Source organism: Danio rerio, chromosome 10 (assembly GCF_052040795.2).
Source record: "Danio rerio strain M-AB ecotype USA chromosome 10, GRCz13ab, whole genome shotgun sequence".
NCBI lineage: Eukaryota > Metazoa > Chordata > Actinopteri > Cypriniformes > Danionidae > Danio > Danio rerio.
In genome coordinates, this window is record NC_141030.1 from 20,712,235 (window position 1) to 20,719,777 (window position 7,543).

At 32.3% G+C, this 7,543-nt stretch overlaps 1 protein-coding gene and 1 non-coding gene across 2 annotated transcripts in view; one reads left to right on the forward strand and one right to left on the reverse strand.

Moving 5' to 3' along the window:
• rnf208 (ring finger protein 208) overlaps positions 1–6,135 on the reverse strand; it is a 35,583-nt gene extending 29,448 nt beyond the window's left edge. The window contains exon 1 of the mRNA XM_087270407.1: positions 5,596–6,135. The gene's annotated coding sequence lies outside the window, so the exon portion shown is untranslated. The remainder of the gene's footprint in view (positions 1–5,595) is intronic.
• LOC137496628 (U8 small nucleolar RNA) lies at positions 266–398 on the forward strand. The gene has a single exon (XR_015501697.1). It is a non-coding gene; the product is annotated as a U8 small nucleolar RNA (small nucleolar RNA).
• Positions 6,136–7,543: the final 1,408 nt, after the last annotated feature.

The window sequence follows — 7,543 nt, forward strand, 5'->3', positions numbered from 1 at the left end:
ATTTCTTTTCCATTTCTTCAAATCTTTTAAAATCCACCAATAGGATTGCAGGAGCCGTTAGCATGCTAACAAAGAAACACAATTTAACATTTTAAAGTTGACTTTAAACATTGAAATAAAACTGTTTATATGGATTTTATTTAAATGTATCACTTTGTACTTGGTAATTAAATAAGGCTTTTAATAGTTAAAATGGTGAAAACCCAACCACAATTGAAAAAGCATGCTCAGTTTACAAAAGCTTGTCAAGACTTTCCTCAAATCAGCATCAGTGAGGTTAATCCTTACCTGTTGTCTTAGAAATAAGACTACAGCACATGATGATTGGATTCTATGAATACGTGATTATATTCTGTATTCTTAAAGGGTTTGCAACACCTTTATGAATCCTGTCTGATATTGGTTTTAATTATTGCTAAATGTTTTATTATAGGTAAATTACTCAAAATAAAAACAAAGTTATATTATTTCAAACGGTATTCTGTTTCCTTACAAAAGTGAGTAAATGTTTGTTTAGTATTGTTTACAGTATTAATAAAAAAATTATGAGTACTTCATTTATAACATTTCTAAATTTATAAACTCAATTTAATTTGTTGTCTTAAAATCTGAAAACCTGGAAATCCAAACTTTCAAAAACAGGTTATAAAAGTTACTGAAAAAGATTGTAGTTTCCACAATACACAGCAAATGGTTTTAAATAAAAAAAACATTCTGAAGAAAAAAATAAATACTTAAACTGAAAAACAAAACAAAAGTACTGAAAAAGTATAAAAGTACAGAAAAAAAGTATAATACTCATGAGATCATCATGGCATTTGTGAACAACAACAATTTTCTACAAGAAATCCTGATGTAAACATCAAATCAAAATGGAGCAGATGAAGCTATGAGATGGTTCTGGAACATGTTTTCTGGCACTGTGTCTGTGTGTCTGAGCTTTTGCTGTCAGTCTATGCTAAATAGCATGTATATGGACTGAGCTGCTATAGAGAACGCAGGTCATGCTAGTGTTAGCGAGGAGCAAGCAGTGTTTAATAATTCAGTGGCTGTCATTCAGAGCAGGCGTCAGCCATTTTACCCACAGTTCATTCACTAGAGAGACTGTTTGTTCCCTCAGCCTCTGTTGATGTTGTGCTTTACACAAGATATTTTGAAAAGATCATTATTAACAATATTTAAAACTAGTAGATTGAGAGGAAACTGTGTACGACTGATTAGCCCTGAAAAATTTGCATTAGCAGAGTGATATAAACAAGCGGTAAGACTTTATTTTGATGGTCTAGTTGAGTATTAGTAGACTGTCTGCTTAATATCTGTTGATACTGCTGCTAAACAGACATTTAAATGACTATAAGAAACTTTGCAAGTACATGTCAACTTACATTAACCCTAACCCCAACCTAACAGTCCACTTATAATCTAATGAGAACTAGTTGGCATGTAGATGCAATGTAACTTAAATTCAACAAACGGACCATCAAAATAAAGTGTGACCAAGCAAAATATTAAGTGAATCTTAATTATGACAAAGCATTAGCTAATGATTGAATTGAACTTCTCTTGGAACTGCACTAAGGATTTGGCCACACATGTTTGTAGTGTAATGTGTAATTATATAGCGCATTTATTGTGTATGGCCATACACCCAAAGCGCTTCACAATCATGAAGGGGGGTCTCTCCAACCACTACCAGTGCGAAGCATCCACTTGGATGATGCAACGGCAGCCACAGGACAACGGCGCCAGTGTGCAAACCACACACCAGCTATTAGTGGAGTGGAGAGACAATGTTAGATCCAATTCAGTGGATAAAGATGATTGGGAGGCCATGATCGTAAGGGTTGATAGAGGGACTTTAGCCAAGACAACGGGGTAACACCTCTACTCTTTGTGAGAAGTGCCATGGAATTTTTTGTGACCACAGAGAGTCAGGACCTCGGTTTAACAACTCATCCGAAAGACGGCGCCCACTGACATTATAGTGTTTTAACGTAGTTTGAAAATTCAAGGTTTTGAAACATCCAAAATTTTCTGTTATACAGTTCCTACTGTATATGTAAGTTATTTTTAAGTGTTTTTGAAAAATGTTTTGTAAAGAAATCTGTTTTTGAAAGTAATGCGAGAGAGCAGAAAACAGAGAAGTCAATAATTAATTTTAATTATTTAGCCTGACATGTTTATTGGTTCAAAATATCATAAATGTTTCCTAAAATGAAATGTATTTTGTTCAATGGGGGATTTTTTTTACCTATATATATTTTTTTATTCCTTATATAATAAAACATTTGGGGTAAGAAATATGAATGCCAGTTCTTAAAACAATGACAAACCAAAATATGCTTATTTCCAATTTAATGTTAAACATATCTACAGTGCTCAGCATAATTAAGTGCACCCCAGTTTGAAAATGAATATTTTTATTCATTTCTCAGTGAATATATGTATTTAAATGTATGAATTTATAATGTATAATGAATTTATGTATGTAAATGTATTTTGATGCATTTGAACAATTATGTATTTAATACAAATAATGTATTAAAATATTATTTTAATCACCAAACATATTTGGAAGTTGAAAGACAACGCAAATAAATTTAAGCATGGCAAAAAAAAAAAAATTACAACCTACAAAAATTGTTTTGTTTCCCAGAGATGGGTTGCGGCTGGAAGGGCATCTGCTGCGTAAAAAAAGTGCTGGATAAGTTGACGGTTCATTCCGATGTGGCGACCCCAGATTAATAAAGGGACTAAGCCGACAAGAAAATGAATGAATGAATGAATAAATGAATGAATGAATGAAACATTCTTTTGCTTCTCTAGATTTTTTCTCTTTTTAAAATTTGTATATAATATTTTATAACATATAAATTTGGGTGTACAAGTTTATCGTAAATTATTTTGTTAGATAAGCTCCAGACTTGGCTTCAGTACTGACTAATCTAATGTTTATGCACAAATAATATTGTATAGCTTCCTATAAAAAAAAAAGAATTAAAAATTTAGATTTGTGAGGGGTTCACTTATATATGATGAGCACTATAACTGGATAAAAAGGAATTCTTAGGAGAAAGTAAAAGTGACAATTCTTAATGAAGGACAATGGAGATTCTATCCAAATGTACTTTTCCATTTTTTAAAAGCATACATTTAAAAATATAATATTTCATTTAAAATAATTTGTTTAATCTAGTATTGACAAATACATTTTATTTTGTTATGTAATATTTAATATTGTATGTAATATTTAATATAAAAATACAGTAACATATATAAACTGTATAATTATATATTAACTGTAAAAAGAAGGAGAGAGAATAAATTATTTGAATATTTATAGAATATTTATAGTATGTATAAATATTATAAATATAAATATTTATTTATAAAAAATAATAAATTTTTGAATTTATATAAATAAACAATATTTAGAAATATATAAATTTAATCCTAATTTTATTTTTCCCCAATATAAAACTAAACAAATATCCTATTGAAAACACTGAGAATGAATTAAATGTTACCAACTCAGAATCCCACATTGTAAAGGAATGACAATGTAAACTGTATCAGAATTTACTTATTCCCAAAATAATATTAATAATAATAATACATTATTATTGATATAATACGTAGCCAAAAGTATCCCACTGGATTGCAATCTTAAGAATATATATTAAAATCAGAATACTAGTTGGAAACTGTCTATTAAAACAACAACAAAAACAACAATAACGATCACATTCTAATCAGTAATACAACAACCATGCCGATCAAATTTGAACCAAAATTTGCATTCAATCCTCATATTAAACATGAATCTTAGTACATGATTATAGATCATTTTGGAGGACTTTTTTCCAACCAGGATAAACACCAACACCGTCATCACTAATTGGTGACACTTATGACAAGTAGCAATAACATTCACCAACACAAACTCATTATTTCCAGCTGATGTTGGGATGAGCTCAGGTGCACACACACACATCTATCTGCTGTCCTCCTTTAAATTATTGACAGACAGTATTGATTGCTGAATCCCCATTGAGACAGTAGGGGCTGAATCTACAGTCCAGGAAGCAAACAGGGGCTTCTGGGTGTTTGGCGGTGATTTTCTCAACACTTATCAGTATTCTGGGAGTGTGTGCATCATCTGTGTTAGCAGTTTTTAGTGCAGTGTCGTGGGAGGGGCGGTTATGCAACCAGAGCAGCAAACGCAGCACACTGACTGCAGCGCATGTGCATGCAACATACACACACACACATGCTCAAGCACAGGTCTGTTTCTGTCTTAACCACACATGACGGTTAGTATGTGTCAGTGTATAGTAGTCTCATGAGATCAGATTCCCACTCATGTGAGTCATTGATGGAATCTGTGTTTGTGTTGAACACGCGATTATGAATGGCATCTTGCCCTTTTGCAGAAATGGTTAACATGCACACATATACACAAGTACTGAAGTGCACATGTCCTGAGTGAGGATGTGGAAATGCAGAAAAATGAAAATATGACAAATTTGAGATGGAAAATATTAAAAAACTACAAAATCACTTATATATATATACAAAAGAAAACTACTGATGATCGTTAAAATATTACATTATTTATAATAATATTTATAATTTATCATATATTTATAATATTGTAATATTTAATATTACAATACATTATTATACATAACGTTTGTATACATTATATATTTATAATATTATTATATAATTAAAATTCATATATATATATATATATATATATATATATATATATATATATATATATATATATATGTATATTCTAATAAATATATAAAATATTATTAATATTTTATCAAAATAATAAGGTAAACGATATTATTTACAATAAATAATTAGATTTATAATTTATTTATAATATTAAATATTATTATTATTATTATTATTAAAAATGCAATAGAATACTTTTGATTATTTGTACTTAATTAAATTATTGTCAATATTTAATTTAATTAAATAATGTAAATTATAATATTACACCTAATTTTTGTATAATAAAAATTTAACATTATTAGAATTTTATAAATAAAATAAATAATATATAATTTATTATCTATTACATATTAGTTATATTTTTAAATCAGTTCCATATACATAAAATTATTAAAAACTATATTAAAAATACAATATGCAATTTTGATATAAGGAACAGTTTTACAATAGTACAATTTTAATTTTTACAATAAAAATATAAAATACACTGCAATCTATAACATCCTTTCAGCTGATTAGTTGAATTCACTACATATATTTGATTGATGTAAAACTTAATTAAACCTATATTTTGACCTAGTGTACATATTATGTAATATGTTGTATGGACATCTGTACTTCTTTAAGAATTTGTCAAATCAAATCACACAAAACATTGTTTCATTATATAACCTCAATAGACACCAACATCTTTTTTTATGTTGTTAAAATCTTTAGAAGCAGATTCCATAAAAATAACTTAAGACAAAATCTGCACCTTCACAGCGTATAACATTCAAATAACATTGCACATTTACCTCCTGTCAACATGCTACAATAACACTCCTTCAGAAGCACCCTCACCTGTGTTTAGTTGTCTCTAGTGAATATTTCGTGGCAGGTCTCTGGATTTGAGATGACTGATGAGGTCGATTCATAAGATCTTGGCGTGGTTCTCACATGGGGACACAAAGTTCCTGTAAATCTGCTGCTGTATCTCAGCCTCTCTCGGCCATCAGATGCTCCTGTTGCATCCCAAAGCACGGAGGAGAAACACTTCCAAGAAGGACAGATGGATGGATGGGCGGGTGGAGGATGGAAAAGATGGAGGACGAGATGTCAGATGCGTCACAAAGCACCGTTCTCTCCTTCTTCTGCTCTTCTTCAGGACCACCGATGCTCCTGCTCTTCCACTCACTCACTCACTCACTCACTCACTCATTCACTCAGCCAGAAAGAGGATTCGTCCGCTCTCCACCTTTTCCTCTCACTCGTATGCTCTGCTATTTCTCTGCTAAATCTTCCAGTGAGGCCATTTATCTTTCCATTTCTTCCTCTCTTTCTCTCTGTCTGAAAGCAAACACTCACACACACGCACACACACTCTCTCTGACTCACCAGTACAAGCTTCTGTGAGTATTTCCACTCTTACATCTCTCTCTCTCTCTCTCTCTTTCTCTCTCTGCTGCAGTGCCTCTGCAGGCTGGATCACGTTTTCACTAGGAGAAAAAAAACAAAGAAATCAACCAATCAGAGCCCTCGACTCATCCTCCCTCCTCCATCCGCAAGCTCTCTTTCTCTCAGCCTCCATCCGTCTCTTTGTTTTACTCCGACTCTCTGCCTTAAACAGTGTACAGATGCAAATACACACACATACATACTTGTATATACGCTCTATGAGGACTCTCCATAGGCGTCATGTATTTTATACTGCTTATTATTTGGCTCTCACAGAAAAATCTGAATCTCAAAAAACCATAAGTACAAATTTTAAATGTTTTGAATTATGCTGAAAAAAGTCATGTCTTCGTAAACCATCGTTATAGAGTATGAATAGGTCATAGCCATGTCATTATTCAGTTAAGGGTCCTTGTAAATCTGTACACACACACACATACACACACACACGTGTTTAAATATTTGTGTGTTGTCATTGTGGATCATTCTGACGCTGATGGAGATGCTGTAAACAATGCAACTATGAAGAGGCACATCGCTTACAGATGATGACACTGTAAGTAAGTGGTGCGCAATAAACAGGTGTAAGATGCTTGGAGAGGACAGTTGGTATATGGTTGTGCATTATTCATCTGCGCGGAGCGAGGACATCATGAGGGATGCTGGGACTGGGGATTGTGTTATATAACAGACAGAGATTTTCATCAGTTTTAGCTTTACACATGTCCTTGTGCCGACCTACGGATAATCCACAGTTGCAATGTTGTATTTATCGTAAGTCATAAGTGGTTGCTGGGGTGTTTTATGTGGTCGCTAGGGTTTACTGGGTTGAAATGGTACCACCCTTGAGTCTCTGCCCTTTTCTATTCTCTGGAAATGACTTTGGTACTTCAGCGTAAGTCCATGGGACACCTTATACTGAGGTTGCTTTCATAAATACTGATTTACACTTAATATAAAAAGATTCATTCCTGCAACCCAGAACTGGGAAACGTAGAAAAAGATTATCTATCTATCTTTAAGGTAGAAAAAAACTAGAATTATTGTTATGATTCATTTATTTTCTTTTTAGCTTAGACGCTTTATTAATCTGGGGTCGCCACAGCGGAATGAACCACCAACTTATCCAGCACATGTTTTACGCAGCGGATGCCCTTGAAGCTGCAACCCATCTCTGGGAAACATCCATACACACCCATTATTGTTATCCTCACATTTACCAGAAATTTTGTTGTTGTTTTTGCGGTTGAACATCAACAGTTGGCAAGAATAACAAATCATTTTTGTGACTGAGATTCCGGGTTATTTTACCAAATAATATTTTCTTACAGAAAAATACTGTATGGTCAAAAAT